Genomic DNA, 25,613 nt, shown 5'->3' with positions numbered 1-25,613 from the left:
CAAGGTGAATTAAATGACCTTGTTCAGGATTTGAACTTTTCGAAGAAACAAGCCAAGCTTTTGGGATCTAAGCTGAAAGGCTAGAATCTTCTTTATGCTGACAATAAATTATTTCTTTTGTAATAATCAGGAAGAGTTTCAAGAGTTATAATCAGAAGAAAACAATTCAGCATATTGTAGTAATATTTATGCTGTCACGGATGCAATTCAATATGTATTCGTCATCTGGAACAACCTTCTTTAACGTCCAACAATAATCTGCAAATTTTATTATTATTAAATATCATTAGTTAAATTTGTGTTGTACAAACTATTTATTCAATTACTTTTATTTAGATTTATATTTCTTAATCTTTTAAAAGTAATTTTGTAATATGCTGAATGAAATTTTGGATAAAATATAAGCTTGTAATCATTACGAACATGCTAGCTTAGCTTAGAATGAGAATACATGATGGTTCCTCAGAAAAATCATAATTTTGTTATATTAATAGAATGTAATTTTACTTTCCTAGACTGTTGGTAGAGTTTATATATTTATAAATGTATTATTTTTGCTGTACATAAAAAAATAATTTTTTCCTACCAAACCAGATTACAGATTGTGTTGTTATATATAACACAGAAAAATACTTTAGCATTACTTCTTATTTGATCTTTGTATTTAATTATAATGACAAATACTTAATGTACATTACTTTTGAAACAGTTTTCATATTTTTTTCTCTTTTGGTTGTAGGGAAACAGCGTCTAAGTTTACTTGTAAAGTAATGTTAAATACTTATTGTTCCTATGTGTATTCCCAACTAAAATGTAATGTTATACCTAGAAAATCCTTTAAAAACTTGAAAAAAGATTTCAAAATACCCAACGGGCTCATCACATGCAGTGTTCTGCATACCAGCAGGTCCCTTAAGTGCCCACTGTTCCATCCATTTCAGTCTCAAGCCTTCTCCATCATCCCCTTATAGTTTTCAATTTTCATCTCATTTATTAACATCATTCTTCTTGCTTGTTTCCTTCTGCATTCTACTGATCCTTCCAATCCAGTTACCAAAATTCCATTTTCCCTAACCACATGTCCTAACCAGTTTCTTCTTCTTTGTGTACTTGTTACATAATGCTCTTTCTTCTTTAATTCTGTTCATTACTTCCTCATTCCTCACTATACACATTCGTCTTATTTTTTCCATCCTCCTACATACCCAATCCTCAAAAGTCTACATTCAGACTCACTCCCTCTTCCTCATATTTCACTTCCATACAATGTAGTATTCGGCTAACCTCCTCCTTAATTCTACGCAATAAAAGTCTATGAAAACCTTCCTTTGAAGTCACTATCCTATCTTCTACTTCCACCACTCTCTGTTTCTGTGGCCCTCAAATATCTGTAACTTGTTGTTACTTTTTCTATTTCTCCTTCATTTGTTCCTATAACTAAATCCTCTTTGTTGTTTACATCCATTATTTTAATTTTTACTATATTTATTTTCATCCATACTCTTTCACGCCTTCCTCCAGGGCTGTTAACAATTGAAGTGTGCACATGCCATCAACTAGAGAATTACTATATCATAAACAAAGTGAGAGGCACTATTCTTGTCTACCACCCTCAAATCAGACTAACTCAGTTACATATTCTTATTTACTTCCTTTGATGTTGTTTGTCTCAAGTATAATTCTTTATACATTTAACCTTATGTCTTTCCAATCTACTTAAAGAGAAATATGCTGGCAGATCATTATTTATTGGCCAAAAATATGAATTGTTTCCTTTGTTTTTTCTGCATATTTTGTTTTATTTTATAACTATATATTTACTCAAGTATTGTTCTTATTAATTAAAACTTTTCAAAATTATTTTTATATATATATATATATATATATATATTGATATTATCTTACCATGGTAGCTATAAGAAGTTTTAATTTACTGACACAAGTATTTACGTATAAATGAAATTTGTAATTTATATTTTGGACTGCTGAAGATGGAATGATAATCCAAAGGCGCTAGAGTTAAGGAAGTGTTCTTACCCTTTTTATTCTGACTTTATCTAGTAGTTATAATTTAAAAATTTTTTAAATTGTTTTACTTGATAAATATAACGTTTGAAAAAAAAATGACAACATAGTTGTAGGACTTTCCCATCATGCGGCTTTTTTCTGATGCACGGCTTATAGATACAACTTAATTTGAAATATTTATCATTTTATTTAAATATAATATTTTTCTACAACAGCTGTACATCAATGCTACACTAGTGCTCCTAATAGTGACAGGGGGTACTATTGACACAGTATACCAACTTAACCACTAGTTTAAAGAATGTTTTGGGGTGGAGGGTGCAATATTTTTTGCAAATATTATTTATTATTTTCTAATTATTAACAAATGTGCCAAAGTCCTTAATTAGGTGAAAACTCGATATACTGAGGGTGACCTTGTTCTATAGCCTCAACTCCTTAACCTTTTACATTGAAAATTTAATGGCATCAATGCCCCATATATAGCAATAATCTGACCAAGTGTGGTCAAAATCGATCCAGTAGTTCTGAAGATATAAGACCTTAATTAGGCGAAATTTTGAGTTACTGAGGATGACCTTGCTCTACAGCCTCACCTTCTTGACCTTTTAGGGTGAAAATTTAATGGCATCAATGCTCCATATACAGGAGTAATCTGATCAATTTTGGACCGATTTTGACTGGTCCAGCAGTTCTGGAGTTACAAGGTGTCAGACACCGAACACACATATGTACATACAAACATCTGGTAAATTTCCATATGATTTTTGAGTTCCTTAAGTATCAAAATCCCAAAATCCAGTGAAAACCGCATATGCCCAAATTGGGCAGATTACAATACTTTCTACAGCTACAGCATGAGACAGAAAGTAATATATATATATATATATATATATATATATATATAGAACAATAAATAAATAAATCTTTTATTCTGAATAGTACATAATAAAATATTATATGAATTATGTCATGAATGAATAGATACGCTACTCTATGGTTGAAAAATTAAACTGCATTAACATTTTCCAGGAAGAATCAAAGGAACCATGACAAAACCTTGATCAAAACAGCATCGTAAACATCAAATTAAAATTATAAAATAAAAAATAAATGTGATATCCGTTACATTTAAAACAAAATATAAATACAATACATAGAATAATTTTAAGGTTAATGCATAAAGCTACTAAATATAAAAAAATAATTTAAAAAAATAATTCATTACTCAGAAAATGTCAATGAAAATAATTTGATACAAATTGAACGGAAATGTAAAAATTTTAAGTTTATTTTCTAAATTTTTATATTTTTCGTAGCGTGGTACCAACTTTACAATACCCTCGTCATAGAACGGAGCCGCCTGTGTTTTCAGCCATGTTTCTACGCCGGTCTGCAGCTCGATGTCTGGGCCAAAATGTTGTCCACCTAGCCAGCGTTTCATGTGAGCAAAGAGGTGAAAATCGGATGGAGCCAAGTCCGGGCTGTATGGTAGGTAATCAAACACTTCCCAAAGAAAACGCTGCAGGAGCTTCTTTGTTACAGCTGCAGTGTGCGGCCGACCATTGTCATGGAGAAAGACAATGCCTGATGACAATATTCCTCTCCGCTTATTCTGAATTGCCCTTCGTAGACGTTGAAGAGTCACGCAGTATGAGGCTGCAGTGATGGTCGTGCCATGTTCCATGAAATCCACCAAGAGAACTCCATTCCGGTCCCAGAACACAGTAGCCATATGCTTTCTGTTGGACAAGGTTCGCTTGAACTTCTTTGATTTACTGGGAGAATGAGAATGCATCCGCTGTTTGGATTGTTCTTTTGTTTCTTCAGTTTCGAAATGGACCCGTGTCTCATCCCCTGTGACAATTTTGTTCAAAAAATCTTCTCCTTAATTGTGGTAGCGCTAGAGAAACGTTAGGGAGGCGTCCGTTCTCATTGTTTTGTGATAGTCGGACAGCATCTTCAGTACTCGCACACAGTTTGCGGTACTGAAGTCTCTCACTCACAACGGTGTAGAGAGTTGACCTTGAAATTTCAGGAAACTAATCACTCAATACAGAAATTGTGAACCAATGATTTTCTCAAATTGCCTCATCCACTCGCTCAAAGAGATCATCGGTTGACACTCGCTTCCTTCCCTGACCGCCTGCATCATGAACATCTTCACGTCCTGCTTTAAAGTTCATTGAAGTTTCACTGTACACATTACTTATTAGTCGATGCAAACAAGTTATAAAACAGTTGCAAACGATGTAAAAGAGTTGGACGTGATAAAGCCATATTGGAAAGAAGCTGAACAACAAAGTAAAGAATTAGAAAAAGAAGCAGCTAAAATGGAATTAAAAATTGGATTTGAGAGAAGAAAATTATTGACTAATAATAAAAACCGCTCAAATTTCCTTAGAGGAAGTGGATAATATCAAATATCTCGTAGAATGGATCAATAGGAATTCTTTAGATAAAAAAGTGTTAACAGTTAGAACTAGTAAAATGAATAATTACAGTTGAATGATGAATAATTATGAATTATATGAATGAATGAATATGAAATTAATATAATGATTATGAATGAATTATTATATGAATAATTATGAATGAATAATAATGAATGAATAATTACAGTTGAAACTAGTAAAATAAATTTTGTTAGCTTTCCAGCTAACAAAAAGCATGTATAACAAACATGGAACTCAGAATTTTGAAACTATAAAACTGTGATAAATCCGGAAGCACTCTATCCTGCAGAAACCCTAAGACTGTCCACTAAAAAAATCTAGAAAAAAAATAAAGGAAACTATAAGAAAATTTTTAGGTCTAAATTTCAAAATAATCAGGTAAAAATTAATTATAAATATCAACTTTATACTAAAATTGAAAAATTGTCAGACACCATAATGAAATGAATTGCATTTTTCTTCCATTTATTTAGAGTGAATAAGTGTAGATCGACTAAATAAATTTTTGATTTCTTCCAAAGTAAAACAAGGAATATAAAAACAAGGAACAAGCAATGTTCCTTGTTTTTATATTAATGATTATACAATATTTTTTTCTAAAAAAAATGATCAAACCAAACATCAGAACTGTTTTCGAATAAATCAACGCAATACAACATACAAAAAAGGATCATATACTTTTGTTGCCATTTTTAATAAGTTACTAAAATGTTATATAAAATCCTCTATCAATTTATTTAAAATACCGTTTTATTATGCAGTTATTATACAGTTTATTTTAAATACTACAGTTTATATCTGTATAAAAAATTTTTGTACAGAAATAATGTTAACCTTTCAATGAATTTATAAAAATAATACTAATTAAACAAACGTTTAAAAAACCTGAATTATTTATATCTTTGTTAAACACGTATGTACATACGTGTTCAAATAATTTTTATTTATACTTCTGATTTGTGATTCGCCTTATAGTTAATTTTCACGTTAACGTCCCTAATATGTTTATATTTAAAAAAATTAATAAAGTTTTTAAATACATATGTTTTTTTTGTTAACTGTATATTTTACAATCTGTTCTGAATCAAGGTTTTACTAAAGTTTCCCTTGATCAAACCCTTTTTTTATCTATGAAATAGTATATCAATCTATTCCTGATTGATCAACATAATGTTATTATTATCGACTGATTAGAATAACACATTTATTTATTAGTTATTTATTTGTTTTTACATCACTATTGTGGCTATTTTTTTTTTTTTTAATTTATTTCAGTGTTCGAGAATGGAGAGATTGTGATAATATAGTTAGAACTGTTGAAAAATTATTACGTCTTCCTAGGCAAACATTCAGTCATGTCAGGTAAGTTAAAAACTATGAACATATCACATCACATTCTGTTATAATAAAAAAATGATACTATTTTGAATTTTTATTCGTTTGTGTTATATTTTATATAAGTTTAAATAAAGTTAAAGAAAAATTATTCAAACAAATTTTTTGTGAAGCAAATTTTTATTAATAGTAGTTTTAAATATAGAAAGGTGTGAGATAAGAATTTACCCAAATTTTTCTTTTTCTTTGATTTGTTTGTTTCTGGAATATAATAAAGGAAACAAAATAAGAATAAGAGTTCATAAATAAAAATAAAAATGTTTATCTGCCGACTGTAATATTATTTTGGCTGAAACTGATATAAAAATAAAAAGATTTTAAAACTTCAGTTTCAATGTTTATTCTTGTAAAACAGATGTAATGAAATGCAGTGGAACAATTTTTAATAAAGACTTAAATATTAAATTTAAAGAAATTGCTATACCAGAAGTTGTAACATTTTTTTAAGTAATTAAATAATAAGGGATAGATTTTTTCAAGAATCATCCTCAACAGGATCGCTTCACAACTTTAGAAAGAACTAGGAGAATATCAGAGGGGTTTCAACCCTGGAGGAGCTGACCAGACCAGATCATGAATCAAGCTAATAATGGATTACAACAGGAAAAGAAAGAGACATGGTGATAAGATTTGTAGTTTCAAGAAAGCTTATGACTGCATTCACTTAGAATCCCTACTGAAAATTCTAAAATACCTCAAACTACACATCAAATTAATAAACATAATAAAACTGACCCTCACAATCACTAAGTCAGAGGTAAAATTCAGAGGCAAGCTCTTGGAACCGTTTGAAATCAAGACAGGACTGTGCCAAGCCGATGGGTTCGCACTACTATTATTCAACTGCACTCTAGAAATGGTAATGAGGGAATGGCTTAAAAAATGCCCCCCAAAAATAAAAATAGGCTTAAAAATCAAAACAAACTGTCTTGATTTTGCCGATGACTTGACACTACTGGCAAACGACATAGATGAAGCTAAATCAATCATAGATACTAGAATTTCAAAATATTGCAAATAAATTTAGCCTCAAAATATCATTTGAAAAGACAGAAATTATGCCCCAAAAACCACGACAATAAAAAGAAGTAAATATAAACAGTAATAAAATCAAAATAATAACCCAATTTAAATATCTTGGAGAAATAATAACAAACAATCTAAACAGAAAACCTTGATCCAGATAAGAAGAAACAAACTAGTTAAAGCTCAAAAATTAATCCGGTACACTTACAATAAAATATGCATATCAATAAACGCAAAAATAAGATGCTACAACACAGTTTTAAAACCGGAAGCCACTTATGCAGCAGAAACACTCTTCCATCTTTCACCTGAATGAACAATCAAAGACAAACTTCAGAAGAAGAATTGGAAGAACCTTCATCAATAAAAAGTACCAGAAAGACGGGCAGTGGTGGATTGTGGCCAACAAAATCATGTACAAAGAATTAGAACCCATCACTGATACCACGCGTTAAGTGAAGACTAGGATTTTATGTTGAGGATGCAAGATTCAAAATTTCTTTAACAGTTACAATGTCGACTTAAAAAACACCAAGATAGGATGCAGATGGATCAGAGAAATAGGAGAGGATCTGAAGGAAATTGGCCTTACACCAGAAGATACCACTGATAAGATAAAATTAAACAAGAACAAAAATACTCACTTCATATTCACAAAAAAGAAATTCACAACACGAACATCTTCAACACTAGAAAGGGCACAAAGATTGAATGTATGAAAAAGTTGTGAGAGGACCGCAAGGCCCAAACAGTCCCATAGAAGAGACTTGGATAGTGGACTGACTAAAGTGATCCTATGAGGTCATAAAAGGTTTATTAAGAAGAAATGGACAAAAAACCAATGATTTATTATTACAGCAGTCCGGAACAAACAAGTAGAACTTTTATGTAGAAAAAGAATATGCTAATGTAAACATAAATTAAAGAATTAGAAAAAAATTCTTAAAAATACTTTAATGAACTGTATTTACGAGGAGCATTCAAATTTGAATTGTAATATTTATTTATTCAAAAACTAATGTAAAGCAAATAAGTTAGACACTTTTATATTTCAACATACTCCCTCCTTTTCAATGCATAGATGCCATCTTCAGAGTAGCTTCTATATTTCTTCAGAAAAATACAGTATTTCTGTGGTTGCTGACAAATCCACTCTCAAACAGCTTCATTGGAACAAAGCTATTTACCCTCTACAGCTTCTCTTAAAAGTCCAAACACATGGAAGTCAGAGAATGTGAGGTCCAGACTATATGGTGGTATGGCAGAATAGTCCACTTTAATTTACGGATTTCAGCCATAGTATGACAGACTAAATGACGGTGCATATTGTCCTGTAAAAAACAGATGGCCTGTTGATATTTTTCCACTTGTTTCAGATGACTGCTTAACTGAACATTTTATTAAATTTAAGTAATATTGAGCATTTATAGGGTACTGCTCTGGAAATCAGTGTATAGAACACTCTGTATCCTGAAGAAATGAAGCCATAATTTTTCCTGCTGAAAAGGGGGTTTTCGCTTTTGGAGAGGATGTTGCTGTTCCATCGATACTCTTTTGCTTTCTGGGATAAACATCTCAAGAACGATCGAACTGAGACAGTACACTTCATTTACACTCATACATCATCCTCTAAAGTATTATCATAAAGGTAATTACGGAAAAAGAAAAAGATATTAAATGAAACAAAATGTTCAATCTTGTAAACAAAAAACAATTAAAATTTATTAATCAATTAAATATCAATAACTGAATCGATAAATATCGTAGATGATTTTTACACATATATTGTAATCGCGGTTTTCAGATTTCAATGAAAATATCTATTTTGACCATCCCTGAATCCAGTTTGACTACTTTCAGCGTGTCATCTGTTCGTATGTAACTCGCATAAGTCAAAAACAATTAGCAGTAGAATGCTGAAATTTTGGATTTAGGACTGTTGTAACATCTAGTTAAACACCTCCCATTTTTATTGCATTCGACTGAACCAAAAGTGTCAAAAAAACTCAAAATCCAAAACTTTTTAATTTATTACTGCAGTAATAAGCCCTCATTGAAAGCTTTTCAACGATATATAATAAGTGGTACTTTTTTCATCGGTTCCAGAGTTAGAACAAAATAAAATTTTAATTATCGAATTATTTTGATCTTATAAGGAGAAGAAACATCGGCGAGAATTTGTTTTTTTTTATTTAAATATATTGATTTATTTATGATTATTATTAACCTCAGATTGTAAAAAAAAATTACGATAAATATTAATTTAGTAATAAAAAAAAAAATTAAAAAATATCAGAAATTATTAATGAAATAAAATTTTATGTGCTTTTCACTTTTCTTTTCAAAAAAAAATGTGTATATGTAATTTAATAGGCGTACAAGGAAGTTATGTACGCCTATTTTATATCAGATTTTTTTAATATTTTTAAATTAAATATCTCTCAGTCTGAAAAAAAAATTATGTACTCACATACACACGCGCGCGCGCATAATATTTGTATTTTTTTTTTAAATAAAATTTCAAAACAATTTTTTTTACAAATAATTTTTATTAAAATAAAATAATTATACATTAATAAAATAATAATTTTGTACACAATTTATATTATTCATTCACATATAGAAATTTTGTCGCATTAAAATTTTGTTATACAGAAATTTTGTCGTATTAAAATTTTGTCATACAGAAATTTTGTCGCATTAAAATTTTGTCATACAGAAATTTTGTTTTATGTATTCGATATACGTTGAATTTTGATGTATAAAATAATTTTAATTTCTAATTTTTGATAAAATTATAATTAAATTCTTCAAGATCAACGCACCCACTACGTATTTTAGTAGTGGGGCTCTGAATACTACGTAAATAGTAACTCCAACAGCAAAGGAAGCGAACTTGTATAATAAAATGAGAAGTAAATATATAAGATAGTTCAACATAATTTAGTCGATTAATATGTTTTATCGTATTTTATTATTACTTTTCTTATATCACCTTTCTTCTTTAATCTTGCTGTTACGGTTGTCTTACGCAGAATGATTTTAATAAGATTTAACGTATGTTGCTATGAGATTAAATTAACAATGATGTATGTAATACATTGTTTAATTTTATAAATTTTTTATTCAGTTTTTAAACACTCCTTTATAATTATAATTCGAGTGAACGCGCGCGCGCATAAAAAAAATAGGTCCATGAATTTTTAGTTTTGACTAACCTGGGATAGAAATTAAAAAAATTTGTCGAAAACGCGTTTTAGGTTGTTTTTTGTTTTTCTTTCCGTAGGGGGAGGAAAAAGCTCTGCCAGCCGACGTCAGGCCCGCACTGACGGCAGTGCGAGGCTCTCACACTTTTAAAAACCTCCCCTCTTATCATGCAGGGGCCGGATCTAAGCCATATTGTATTTTTAGTCCCTGCACGATCACCCAGGCACTCTACTATCCGAATTCGTATGACCGGAAGGCTTCAGGAGGGTGTCTCAGAGGTTGTAACTCAAATTTTTTAAATTGTATCACTCTTTGTAAGATTTTAAAGGTTTCTTTAAGATAAGGGAAATAATATTAATAAAAATTTGGTACGATGTACCCAAAATAGCGGCAGGATAAAATTTGGTTTTTGAAAAATATTATATTGATAATTTAAGGAAAAACTGTCGCAAATAAATAATATTATAAAAATTTAATAAAGTTGACAATATCGAAAAAAATTTATTTAAAAGGATTTATGTATTAAATATAAAGTTTTCTTATTTACTTACATTTCATTTTAATAAATATTGTGACAGCATCTTGGGAACCCATCTCGCACAAAGTTGCGGTACTGAAGTCTCTCACTCACAATGATGTAGAGAACAGACCTTGAAATTTTAGGAAACGGATCCCTCAATATAGAAATTGTGAACCGACGATTTTCTCGAATTCCCTCATCCACTCGCTCAACGAGATCATCGGTTGACACTCGCTTCCTTCCCTGACCGCCTGCATCATGAACATCTGTATGTCCTGCTTTAAAGTTCCTGCACCATTATCGCACTGTCACTCATTGAAGTTTCATCGTACACATTACTTATTCGTCGATGGATTTCAACTGCATTACACCCCTCAGCCTGAAGAAATAGGATTACTGCACGCACTTCACACTTGGCGGGAGATGTTATTGTTGTAGACATGTTTACGTGCTAGCTGCGTGTTCAGAACTAAACGAAGTGAAGCAGCGTGATTGAAGGCCATACTAGAGACGCTGCGCAACACATATGCGCAAAGGTTCATGCGATTTTTGCTCGGGTTTTTATTTCGCGACCGATCGGACCTTGAAAAAAAAATAACCTTCGTATAATCAATCAACTAGTAAATGAATTGAAGCAGTTGAAAAGTAAAAACCAGATTATAAGAAAGGCTTAAAAAGTGGATACTAAATCATAATATTTAGCTAGTCACTAGGGAATACAAAATAAAAATAAAAAACTAATACTGTATTTAGTTATCTAAGTTAGTAATTAAGAATAGAATAATTTATATTTTTTGTTAAATTTGTGTCTGGTCTGATGTACAGGGAACTTAGTTTACCTTTTAAGGATTACTTACACATAAAATTTGATATACGTAAATACTGGAATAAAAAAATATATATATAAATATGAGTATATTATTAATTTATTTAAATTAAATTTTTTATAGTTCATATTTCCTCTGTACGTAATTTCTAGCTAATTACAAAATATAAACTAATATATTCTTTATTTCTGTACTTGTGGAGTGGCTAAAGAAGTTTATATTAAGAGTAAAAGTGTAATATAATATATTACACTCTAACCTTACTTTTCTCTTTCATCAAAGTGCTTTCAGGCCTAAGCCCAACTTCAGTAATGTTTTTTAAAACTTTTTTTTCTCTTTACACATTTACATTTTTGATAAGTTAAAATGTTTTGAGCAAATATTTGTTCAGTCAATAATTTTTTTTTTAGTTTTTGTAAATGTGAGAAGAAAAAAAAAATTGGTTTAAAAAACAGTACTGATGATGGGCTTAGGCCCAAAAGCCCTTAAAAGAAAAGTAAGGTAAGAGTGTTTTTTATTTCTGTACTTGTGGATTGGCTGAATAAGTTTCTATTTTTTAATATATATATTTATTTATTTATTTGTCAACTAAAAATTACATACACAATTTTATTCAACATATTTATCCTTGACGCAGCTACTAAAAAAAGCCTTGAGCGCCAGCTGCGAGTTCATATCATAATAGAAAGATGATTAATAAAAGAACTAATTAAAAATACAAAATTTTTTAACTACATGTTTTTTGTAACATGATACATAAAAGTAAATAAAAATTTAAATTGAAAAATAAATTAGAGAAAATAGACTTAAAAGAAAAAAGAAAATGAACCAGAATGTAAAATTATATAACATATGAAAGGCAACAAGAAATATTCATACGATAAGAAAACTGAATTTATTCATTCTTAGCATTCACTTAAACATTCACAGTTTTGTATTTGTAGATTTTTGTTAAATAATACGTAATATTTATTATCAATTTAAAAATAGATATACAATTTTGTTTAACATATTTATCCTTGATGCAGGTAGCAAATATATGTGAATATATAATAATATATTGTTTAATTATTTAGATGTCAATATCAAAATAAACAAGGACAACCAAACTGAAACCTATTATATATAAAACCAACATCTAATAATATAATAATTAATAAACAATCAAATTATCATTGATCTCATAAAATAACTATTCATACAAATATAATTTGGCACGAGTTATAGCATCTCAGCCTTTTATCCGAAGATCCTGAGTTCCAATCCCGGTCAGGCATGGTATTTTTCATATGCTATAAATTTCCATTTTGGCTAAATGACTTCAAAAGTCGATACCCACAGATCTCATAAAAAATATTAAAATCAAATACACACATAATAACAAAGAAAAGTTAAATAATAAAATAAATATCATAAAACATATAACAGTTGAAAGTAAATATACTATTTTAATTTAAAATATTTATAAAAAACAACTATCAAAATATAACAACAAAATAATTATCTTACAACCAGTAGATAATAAGAAACAAAAGGTAGAAAAAATGTGTTATGGTATTTATATAGGAAAACCAAATAGCTCTTTCAAAATTATAGAAATTACAAAAATGATAAATTAGGTTTATCTAATATGGCAGACCGTATAATAAACAATAAACATTCTATTTTCTGACATTAACATTAATTTAGAAATATTAAAAATGCATAAACATGTCATAAAATTAAATATATTAGAAAAATATTACATATATAAATACAACAAAGTTCAATTTAATAAATTATCAGACAGCATTTCAGGGAGACAGTCTTAAAAAAACTGCAACAGATAGCAGCACTTATATAAATTAATACATAAATTTTATTATTACAATAACAAAATTATTTCAATCGTGACTGAAGATGTCAGATCCCACAAAAGTACTTTTCATGAAAAGTTAATGTAAGATATGTCTTATCTCAGTATTCTGTACTAGGTTGTTTACTTTAATAGAATTTATATAATATACTATCAATAATACATATTATGTTTATACATGTATAAAGAATCATTCACGATTTTATTTGTGGAAAATACATTGAATTTCCTCTATCAAACTTTCCTATGCTGCAGGAATTGATTGGACATGAACGTCGTAGAGTTCTCCTTCCCATAACAACAACATTCTGCAGAGGGTTTCAATGTACTCACACATAGGTGTGCTTTGAAGCACTCATGACTGTTTCAAAGAACACAGAAATATATTTTATATACACATTATATATATATATATATATATATATATATATATATATATACACACACTAAACCAAGCATTTGGTAAAATTTTATATTTACAATACGTATCAGAATGGATATAAAACATGGACACTTAAAAAAATTTAAAAAAAAGTTTAAATATATGTGAATTATGAGCTGGAAGAAATTGAAGAAAATTAATTGGACAGACATTGTAATAAATTAAGACTAAATGAGAATAAAAGTTTAATCAGAACAATAAAGATAGTAAAATAAACTGGCTAGGAAACATTATGAGAGAGGAAGGTTGATTTAAATAATCTGAAAGGGTCATTAAAAGATACAAAGAAAAAAATAACAAAAAATCTAAAAGTTAACTCAAACGTTTAGCTGGAATAAATGAGAATGGGTTTCAAGCAAGATATACAGGATATCTTCAAATTAGTTTCATAACCATATGATGTTAAATTTTAAATTTAGAGATCTTCTGATTACAGTTTAACCATGGTTTTCCTTGCTCCTTTCAGGAAAAAAGTGGGATAGCTCCTTTTTTATGTATGTTGAATATGTTTATGTGTGGTTGATTTAGCTAACGTATAACTATTTACCTAAGTGAATAGATTTTCACTTGCTTACATGTGTTTGTCTCATTAGGTTATCCTTTTTGACTTTTCACCACTTTTGTTTAAACTTGATTCTTCTTCTCTATAGTATTCAGTGTGTTTCTTGCCATTGGATCCATGTTAAGAATTTTTGTATACAGTTGCTATGTCCTTCGTATTTGCTTTGTTTTATTGAGGATGCAATAGTTGTAGATCAGTCCAGCAATTCTGTTTATTGAATTGCTAAAAGAAAAGCATAGCCTTCCAAATACACACAAACATAAATTTATATATTACAATATAAATGACAGAACATTAAGATACTATCATATATGTTGTTACTGAAAAAAAAAATTTCAAAATAACTTTCAATAAGTATTTCAATAACTGTTTTACTTCATATGAGTTCATAGCCGAAAAAATTAAACAAAAATGTTATTTCATTTTTTTTATACCTTTCCCCTTAAAAGTTTTATGTAAAACAAACTAATCAATAAAGCTTAAAAATAAATATCAAAAAGGGTGTAATTTTCTTACCTGATGGTATTTTGAGTATAGGCTATTGACAAATTTTAATTTTTATACATACATAACCTATTTAGATGTCTTCATGCATGCATATATTAATGAATTTTTAATTTAAACAGTTTTATTTTATACGTAGTTGTTTTTTTTTTTTGTTTTTTTATAATACAATGAATGAGAAATACATCAACGCGGGTGTATGATAAAGATGGAAAGTGGAAGCGTAATTGTGTATGACAGGAAAAGCATTACAAATTGCTTGTCCGTTGTTCACCGCTTTCTTGAACAAGTATCGCATCGTCACTGTTGCCTTGAACCGTTCTCTGTTCACTATTCACAGTTCACTCGCATTTTTTTCCCCGAGTATACAGTAGGCTAGTAAAAGATAACTTTGTGCTAGAGGTGCGTGTTTTTCAATAATAATTCACTTAACCTGTATATTATTTCGTTCTTTTTTTACACTTTCAGTGGGAAATAATTTACGTATGAATAAAAAAAGAAATCACGCATAGTTCATGTTATGAATGGATAACTTTATTTTTATTTTCTCTGAAATTTTCAGTCGTAAAAAAACTATGAACCATGTCAATCTTCACCTCTAAAAATGTTTTTTTTTTTAAATTTATTTTGTACTAAATTTCTTATAATTGTTTCCCACACTTTACGAAAGATAATTGAATATTTTTGTTACAACAAATATTTAGAGGTTTAAAAGCCTAATGTTTCTGTTTAAAAGGTTGACAGATTGAAATCAAGTCATAGAAGTTAAATTTTAATCTTCTACGTTGGTTTTGTTTTCAGGTCATCATTTGTTTTTGTTTATAATTAATAACGCATCCTGGTTTAATGAACCTAGAATATAACATCGCTTACTGTCACTTCTTGAACAATAGAACTACCCTTCTATATAAAACAACCGCTCAAAAATTATTTTATGTTATCTTGACTTTTTTTTTAACAATTCACAATTATTTTTCTATTTAAAATAAATGTACTTTTTTATTTTTATATGCGCTTTAATTTTTCTAAATTTATCTTATAATTAATTCATAATGTTCATTCATCTGCGTTAAATATGTTTACATAAAAAAAAAAGCTAGGATGAACTTAATGATTATTTTACTCTTAATTTATTTAATTTTTATTAATATTTTAGGTATAAATCTATCCATGTAATTTCATCACTTTATAATCAGTAAAACTTAAAGCTGAGAGCGTGTGTCGTGTTTTACTCATTCATATTTCATGAGACGTTTGCCTCACGTTTTGTTAAACATACCTACGTGACTCTCGTGTATAAAATAAACTAAATTTTGTAGTAGTATTACATTTAATAAATCGTTTTTTTACATAGGAGACTTAACTGAAAATGTTATTATTCTACAATTTTCGTTATTAGAAGAGAAAGAATTTCCTGAAATAATTTTAATGTATAACTCATTAAAGACATATTTTGTTACAAGAATTTTTTTCAAGTATTATGTTAATTAATGCTTTTTATTTTAGAAGTATTTAGGCGCAAAATTTTAAAGAAAATTCAATAATTAGTTTTACAATATGTATCAAATGAAAATTCCGATCTCTGTGGTGGAGTTGAAGGGTCTCTGCCTTTCATCCGTAGGTCCCTGCTTCGAATCCCCCTTGTATTTATTTTTAACCCCATTTTTTATGAGTTGTGTTGTTCCGGATGTAGTTTTATCCACTTTAAGTAATTATTTTAGTAAATGAAAGAAACTGTCTCAAATATTATCTTTATTTATAAATATAAATTTGATATATAATGATTAAATTAGAAATTATTATTTCGTTAAACAAAATAATGTACATGTATTTTTACTTTCCCGACTAGTGCTATAGCAAAACTATAACTGTAGAAGGGAAAGTATAATCGGCCCAATTTTGGCATATACTGTTTTCACTGGATTTTCACATCTAAGGAGCCCAAAAAATAAGATAGAAATTTTTCGGATGTTTGATTTTCCGGACGCGTTTGAGTTCGGTGTTGCAGTCTAAATCACCTTATATCTCCAGAACTACTTTACCGTTTTTTATCAAACTTGGTTAGATTACTTCTACGGGGCATTGATTCCATTAAATTTTCAACTTAGAAGGTCAAAGAATTGAGGCTGTAGAGTAAGATCACCCTCAGTATCTCAAGATTTCGCCTAATTAAGGTCTTATTTTTTTAGACACATTTGTTAAGAATTAAAAAATTATATCTGCAAAAAAATTTACGAAATCGCATCCATCCCAAAAAGAAAATGCTCTAAATAAACTAGCGGTTAAGTGGTATATTGCGTCAATAGTATCCCTCTATAACCACAAGGAGCGCTAGTGTAGCACTGACATACAGCTTATGTAGTCGTTTAAAGTGGCCACTAGTACTGCCACATCTGCGCGAATGAAATTCGTTATGCGCGCAAGCATTAGTTAGAATCATTTAATTAAATAAACAAAAAATATTATTTTTAAATAAAATGATAAATATTTTAAATTGTGTGTGTAAGCGTGTATCAGAAAAAACCGGCATAATCGGAAAGTTTATCAACCGACTTCAAAAAAGGAGGTTATGTATCGACCCGTATAAAAAATGTCTAAAATGGTGGACAGGCTATACTTTTTCGAATTCTACTTGTAAAACTAAACAAAAAATATCCTTAGGAAAAATGGCAATTTTTCCTTCATTCTCCTACTGTCCGCCATTTTGTTATTTTTATATAAAAATTTATATCTCAAGTTTGGATAGAGGAATCACATTAATATTTGTGAAGCGTTTTGGTAATAAAGTTTTAAAATTAGAAAAAAATCAGCACTTAGTACCTTCGCAAATTACAAAATGGCAGTCATGTTTATTTTCCAATCCGTTATATCAACATAAGTGTAAGTTTTATCAAATTGTATGTTTTTCTAAAATATTAAGCCTTTTATTTTGAACAAAATAACATTTCATTTATTAAAATCGGTTAAAAAATAGCCGAGTTATTGCAGAAAATTGATGTTGTAATTTTGTGTCTGTTTTCATGTCCTCCACTTTACGTTCAATTCCATTAAATATTAAATGTTTTTATTTATCGTTAATTCTAGTATTGTAAATTAGTATCAAATTAAGTAATAATTTTCTCACAATAATAGACCTTTAATTAAACAAATAAAACAACTATTTGTGACAATCTTACGTTAATTATTGTAGAACGTTAGGTGTACTTTCTTTTAAAAATAAACAGTTAACAATTGCTAATAGTTATAAGAGATGTTCAAAGTATCTACCATTAAAAATTACAGCCCGGGTTATAATTTTAAATATAATAAAAAAAAATTGAGTTCTTTTTTGACAGCCGGTTAATTATATAGCAGGGAAATTATTAGAAGTGGTTAAAAGTTTTATGACTTATTATTTATAATAAATATATGTAGATACAAAATATAAGATCGATAATAAAAAAAAATTAAATAAATATTTTAAAAGATAAATAAAATATAAAAAATGTGCACTAAAACTAAATTTTCTTTTCATCTTCATTAGTCTATTTTTTATATATTACTAGCTCTACCCGCCACGCTTCGCTCTGGCACATTGTGGTTGCATGGATGAGAAAAGAAAAACAAAACAAAGCATACGTTTCATAGAAGTTTAATTTTGCAATACTTGTGGATATACAATATTTTTTTGTTTTTCCACTGTCTGCGTAGATATAAGGCTATCTGGTTTGCCTACTCAAGAACACGCAAAATATAGTTGCCCATGTGAGAAGTAATCCGCATCTAAATCTAAACCACAGAATTCTAAAGATTGACCTTGAGCTTTATTGATTGTGATTGCAAATGCCAATCGAATTGGGAATTGCAATCTTTTAAATTGAAATGGTGTATCGGTCGGAATCATGGTTATTCGAGGAATGAGGACATCTTCACCTTTGAAAGGCCCCGTTAAAATCGTTGCTTCCACTACGTTATTCATCAATTTCTTAACTGGAAGTCGCGTGCCGTTGCATAGTTTTGGCTGATTAATATTCCGCAACAGGATAATTGTCATTTTTTGATCGAACCGTTGCTAGAATCAATCTAATGAGGAATGTTTTCTCAGTTCCTCCTGGCGCATCCAAGAAGAAGGTCCCCCCAACTCCGTTATTTATCGTTTGCATTATGCGATCATAAATGCCTTTCTGTTCACGCGTTAATTTTGGAATGTTTGATTGGACATATGACTGAAGATCACCTATCGACTAAGAACTTTATTTGCAATAGCTAAGCACTTGTCTTCAATATTTATTAATGCTTCGTTGTAAATGCCTTCTGTAAATTCCACGGTCATATTGGTATTTTCTAGGCGTACTGTATACAAAATATCCTCAGCCATATGCGATCGATATCTTTCCCATAACTCTGTGGAGAGAAGCAAGCGGTCAATGTAATTGCGAATAATGCGCGAATTTGGTTTGGATGTGCAGTGTTGCACGCGTCATTAATACATATATCCCACTGTTGGTCGTTTTTTAATAAATTCAGAGCTTGGTGAAAGGCGCAGCTAAATAACGACACGATCACACAAAAGTACCTCGATTTAAGTGAATATTTAATTCAGATTGTATAATAATCTGAATCGGATGCAAGTGGATACGTTTTTTTTTTTGTTAATAAACAATGTAATTGGGAACAGGTATTGTTTCACATGTGACTGCGGTTGTCGTTAGCTAGTATGGCGAGTGTTCCCCTCTCTTCCGGCAGATGGCGCGGTCACTGGTACACAGCTGACCGTTAAAAAAACTGTTTTCTCGCGGTCGCGGGTATGTGACTGATGCGAAAAATAAATGAAAACAATTTTTGATGCGGGTTATATATTGTGCTAAAATTTGAGCTCAATCCGTGCATTTTGAGTTTTTGAAGCGTACACAAACGAACTTAACATTTTTATATATAAAGATTTGTGGGCTGCGAAAAAAAGCCCTTAAGTCGTACGAAAAAAACACATCATTTTAAATGCTTACAAAACCAGAGTAATGCTTACAAATTACAGAATAATCAAACGGCGTTGATTTCAGATGTTAATAAACTGCTAACGTAAGTAGAAATTGTGCTGCTTCAGTGTACAACGTGATTTTCGAGTATGAATCTACTAATGAATTACGGTCTTCAAAGAAAACAAAACCCCGCAGGTCAATTGAGAAAAAGGTGAGATTTTGATAAAAACACGATTCGTAAAAAAATTACACGAATTTGAATTATTTAGAAATAATTTAGCGGTGTATTATGTCCTTTGGAAGAGAATTCGGTTATTGTCTTCGACAACGCTTCTTATCATTAAACGAAAAAAATTCCAGCCGTGTTATAGAAAAACAATGATATCAAAATGTGGCTTAGTTCAAAAGGAATAATTTTTGAAGAGGTTTAAGTCAATGTTCAATCATTGCAAAGGGTTTCGCGTATTAAAAGTAATTATAGTCCGTATAAAATCGGTTTGACACACAACGCCATATAGGTAAGTCGTGTTTTTATTCGGCTCCTAACGAATATGTTTGCCGGCCTCCGTGGCGCGAGTGGTAACGTCTCGGACATTAATCCGGTGGTTCCGAGTTGGAATTCCGGTCAGGCATGGCATTTTCATACGCTATAAATCATTCATATCATCATCTGAAGCAATGCATAACGGTGGTTTCGGAGGTTAGAAAAAACAAAAAAAAAAAACGAATACTTAGGTTGTGTGGTTTTAGTGTTACTATTTGTGAATTCTGTTCTTTGCTTTTACATAGCAAAGAACGCTAAATGACCAACAAACGATGGTTTGGTCATATATATGTAAAAAAATAACCTAACAAAGGATTTTTTGGTCATTATGTAGGGATATTATTTTTTGTGTATTTGGTTATTTCGACTTTTTTTGTTTGCATAGTTTTAAGTCTATCTGGGCTATAAGAAAGTTGGGTGTTTTAATTTATTTACTGTAAGTCATCCTTCTTGGTGGCTTTTCTTTTTGTTTTGGTGTTTTTTTTAATAAAATACAGATGTTTTAGCTGTTAAATATAATTCAAAGAAATTTGTTACTTAATCAGTTGTGATTTTGTTTACATTGGCAACGGCCATACGGGCTCTTTGTGATTGGTCGTTGTGTTTGACAGTGGCCATCTTGCATTGATCTGATTGGTTTTCCTTTTTTTACATTTCCATCTGATTTATTAGCCTCTTATTTATAAAAAACTGTACAAATTAAAAATAGATAGATAGATTTATTAAAAATAGATGAAAACAATCTCTGATGCGGGTTATATATCGTGCTAAAATTTGAGCTCAATCGGTGCAGAAAATTTTGAGTTTTTGACGCGTACACAAACGAACTTAACATTTTTATATATCAAGATGTAGATATTAAATATAAGATCAATAATAAAAAAAAAATTAAATAAATATTTTAAAAGATAAATAAAATATAAAAATTGTGCACTAAAACTAAATTTTCTTTTCATCTTCATTAGTCTATTTTTTATACATTATATTGAAAACTCGTTTTTTTTTTGTTTTTTTTAGGGACCCTAAAAGAAATAATATGTTTTTTTAATGCAAATAAGGTACTCTTTTGGAATTCCCCCCCCCCCCCAATTCTTTTTATTTTTAGCGATATGTACCTTTAATATTGTGTAATATAATAATTCATTAAAAATGCATGTATTTTAATAATTAGATATAATTAATTTCTAGAAACTAGAGTACAATTAAAAATTCATATAAAATATTTTCAAATATAAAATTTATTGTAAATGATAATTACAAAACTATTATAAACACAATACAATTCTTATTTTAGTAAAGAATAATTATACTACAGGATGAAACTCACTAATATGTTAAAGTATCAACTTGAACAAATGTTCCTCATCTTTACGTCGCTGACGTCATAGAAATTCACATAAATAAGAATCCAACTATTAGCCATCATTAAAGATATCATCATTGTTTTATATAATTTGTATATTTAATGTTCTGAAAGAGTACCGGAAATAAATGTACATAATAGTAATAATAATAATAATATTTTTTTGCGAATGGAGGTGGAAATGCATTTACGCTGATGGTATTATCCGATCACTATCAGCAGACTACCGACTAAAACCACCCCCCTTTCTACCAGGACTCGACCCGGAACCATTTAACACATTATTTCCGGTCGAGTCCTCCTATACTAGCCTGATTAGGTGCTAGGACTATCCAGGTCAATCTTTTTGGCACTGAAAATGTTGCCGACGAATCGGGCTACACTTTCCTAGCTGCTCAGGCCACGGAGCATTATCACAACCACATTGTGGGGACTCAGTGCTCCGAGATCCGCCTCTAGTGTCCCTCGATCGGCCACCCACCGAGCACATTTGAAAAAGGTAAGCTCAGCGTCGTCCCGTACACCGGGGCAATACAGGCAGTCGGGGAACGGCGCTTTCCCTATGACATGGAGGTAAGCGCTGAAGTACCCGTGACCCGTTAAAAATTGGGTCATGTAGTACTCTACCTCTCCATGCCGCCGCTCCGTCCATGGTCTCACCAGAGGAATAAGCCTTGCGGCCCATCGTCCTCTGGTCTCGTGGTCCCAGGTCTCTTGCCATACGAGGAACGTGCGAGTGCGTTCCTCGTTGGTAATGGTCACCCGGTCTTCGCCTGCCCGTCGCCTCCTGTAGCAACGCCTCCCTTGCTAAAGTAGCAACGGGTATGACGCCGGCGACCACAAGTACTGCAGGCTCAGAGACCGTCCGATACGCGGAAGCGACTCGCAAGACTGCGGTGCGTTGCACCTGCGCAAGCCGCTTCCGGTTTCTCGCAACTCTTAATGCCTGGGTCCACACTTCCGACCCGTATAACAGAATGGAATGCACTATGGACATCAGCAATCGCTGTCTGCTGGCCATCGGTCCGCCGACATTGCCAAAAACCGGCTGAGAGCAGTTTTGTCGGCGGCTGTACGAAGCTGCTCAGCAAAGCTGAGTTTCCGGTCAAATATCATACCGAGGTACTTTGCGGCCGGCTTGGTCTCGTCAACCTCTACCCCGACCCGCAGGGAGAGAAGGGTGTCGATACGCTTCTTCGTGAGAACTACGATCTCCGTTTTGCTGAGGGCTAGAGACAACCCATGGTCGTCCAGCCAGTCACCGACTCTGTGCATGGCTCGGCTGAGCCTCAGTTGGGCGCGGTCTGCGACAAGTAGAGCAACGTCGTCAGCGTACCCAAACAAGGCAGATCCTTCAGGCATCTCCAGCCTCAGCAAGCCATCGTAGACGGCGTTCCAAAGGACGGGGCCGAGAATCAACCCCTGCGCCGCCCTGACGCGGTCTCGTAAATGAGACCGCGGTTCCTCAGATATGCGTCCACCATTCTGAGAAGGTATTGAGGCACATGGAACGAATGCTCCAGGGCTCGAATCATATCGCTCCATCGTGCGGAGTTGAAACCGTTTTTTACGTCCAACGTAACGAGTAGGACCCCACGTCACGAAAAATGATTGTGGTCCTCTGCTTGTTGCACTGCCTCAACAACCTCCTGAATTGCATCTAGGGTCGACCGACCCTGCCGGAAACCGTATTGGTTAGGTGACAGGCCACCTGCCTGATTCATCTCCGCAACCAGTCTTTTCTTTAACAGCTTCTCCAATACCTTCCCAGCTGTGCCAAGCAAACACAATGAGCGGTAGGAGGACGGCGACTCTGGGTTTTCTTTTCCCTTGGGAATTAGCACAAGACGCCCTGTCTTCCACTTGTAGCTAAAAGACTCAGCCTTCAGACATGCATTATACCTGTCTAGTAGAAGACGGGGCCTGCAGCGCGCCACTAGTTTGAGTACTTCGGCTGGTATAACGTCGGGACTTTTTTGCCTTTCAGCGACCGTAGTACTACCTCCAGTTCTTCCATCGAGAAGAGCGGGAAGTCGCCCCGTGGGGCATGGAAGCGAATAATAATAATAAATAATAATAACAATAATAAGAAGAAGAAGAAGAAGCATTAAGCATTTTACTAAGATGCCACTTCAAATCAAAACACTTCAGTTCAATTTTATTGCAATAAACGAAATCAATTTTCCCAAGAGAGTTTACACGCTCAGGAGTAAAATGACGCATTGCTACAAGGAAGAATCGTAACTGCAATTTGAACAGATCATTTTATTCTAAAGTTAATCATTTAGATTTTAAAACTAATCAAATTTTTATTGTCGTCATCAACAGTTGATGTTTTTATTATTATAATTTTTATTTTTATTTTGTTTTATTGAAAACAAAAATTTGATGTGGATACCATATGACTTCCTTGTACTCCTATTAAATTAAATATACTCATTGTTAAAAGCACATAAAATTTTATTTCATTACTAACTTCTGATATTTTTTCGTATATATATATATTTTGTTTTTAAATGTTGTTATTGAATTATTATTTATTGTAAATATTTTTTTACAATCAGAAATTAATAAAACAATATATTTAAAATAAAAAAAAAGGAGATGAAGTCTTATTCGAACCGATGTGCCTTCCCATTGTAAGATCAAAATATTTCATTAATTAAAATTTTATTTGGCTATAACTCTGAAATAAATTAAAATAACTACCACTTATTATATATCGTTGAAAAGCTCTCAATGAGGACTTATTATTGCAGTTAAGAAAACGTCAAAAATTCAAATTGTTTTTGGATTTTGTGCTTTTTTGGACACTTTTGGTCCAGTCGATTGCAGTCAAAAGGGAAAATGCACAATTTGATGTTACAACAGTCCTAAATCCATTGTTAAAAGCACATAAAATTTTATTTCATTACTAACTTCTGATATTTTTTCGTATATATATATTTTGTTTTTAAATGTTGTTATTGAATTATTATTTATTGTAAATATTTTTTTACAATCAGAAATTAATAAAACAATATATTTAAAATAAAAAAAAGGAAATGAAGTCTTATTCGAACCGATGTGCCTTCCCATTGTAAGATCAAAATATTTCATTAATTAAAATTTTATTTGGCTATAACTCTGAAATCAATTAAAATAACTACCACTTATTATACATCGTTGAAAAGCTCTCAATGAGGACTTATTATTACAGTTAAGAAAAAGTCAAAAATTCAAATTGTTTTTGGATTTTGTGCTTTTTTGTACACTTTTGGTCCAGTCGATTGCAGTCAAAAGGGAAAATGAACAATTTGATGTTACAACAGTCCTAAATCCAAAATTTCAACATCCTACAGCTAATCGTTTTTGATTATGCGACATACATATGAACATATGTCACGCCGAAACTAGTTAAACTGGATTTCCGTTACGGCGTACAAGGAAGTAAAAAACACGAAATAAACAATCGTTTAGAACAAAATCTATTTAAAATAACACTATTTTGTTATTTATTGTTTTTTAATTAAAACAGCCCCTTACAGAATGAATTTTTGTATTTTTTTTTTTTTAAGTTTTACACGACATAATTTTTTTAAATATTTTTTGTCTGCGTTTGAAGGAAAGAATTGTATTTTAGAGAAATATATGATTAACATAGTGTATTATTCACTTTCTTTGTAAATCAATTTTTTTCAGATTCGGGGCAAACGAATCTGGAAAAATATTTTAAGAATATCTTCACATCGTAAGTGTTTTTCGGGAGTTTGTATTAATCACCATTTCTTACTTCCTTATACGAAGTAAAAGAAGTATTGTGTTCGCGAAAAATTTAGGTTTTCAGATTTCAACGAAAATATCCATTTTGACCATACCTGAATCCATTTTTACTAGTCTCGGCGTGACGTCTGTATGTTCGAAGTCTGTAATAATTATTAATAAAA

At 31.0% G+C, this 25,613-nt stretch overlaps 1 long non-coding RNA gene across 1 annotated transcript; it reads right to left on the bottom strand.

Moving 5' to 3' along the window:
• Nucleotides 1-8,147: 8,147 nt before the first annotated feature.
• LOC142333693 (uncharacterized) lies at nucleotides 8,148-15,111 on the bottom strand. Its single transcript, XR_012758659.1, has 3 exons — nucleotides 14,835-15,111; nucleotides 10,664-11,214; nucleotides 8,148-8,236 (listed from the first exon to the last, which is right to left on the bottom strand). It is a non-coding gene; the product is annotated as an uncharacterized LOC142333693 (long non-coding RNA).
• Nucleotides 15,112-25,613: the final 10,502 nt, after the last annotated feature.

Source organism: Lycorma delicatula, chromosome 13 (genome assembly GCF_047948215.1).
Source record: "Lycorma delicatula isolate Av1 chromosome 13, ASM4794821v1, whole genome shotgun sequence".
Lineage (NCBI taxonomy): Eukaryota > Metazoa > Arthropoda > Insecta > Hemiptera > Fulgoridae > Lycorma > Lycorma delicatula.
Note: the sequence above shows the minus strand (reverse complement) of the source record. Positions and strands in the feature narration are given on the sequence as shown.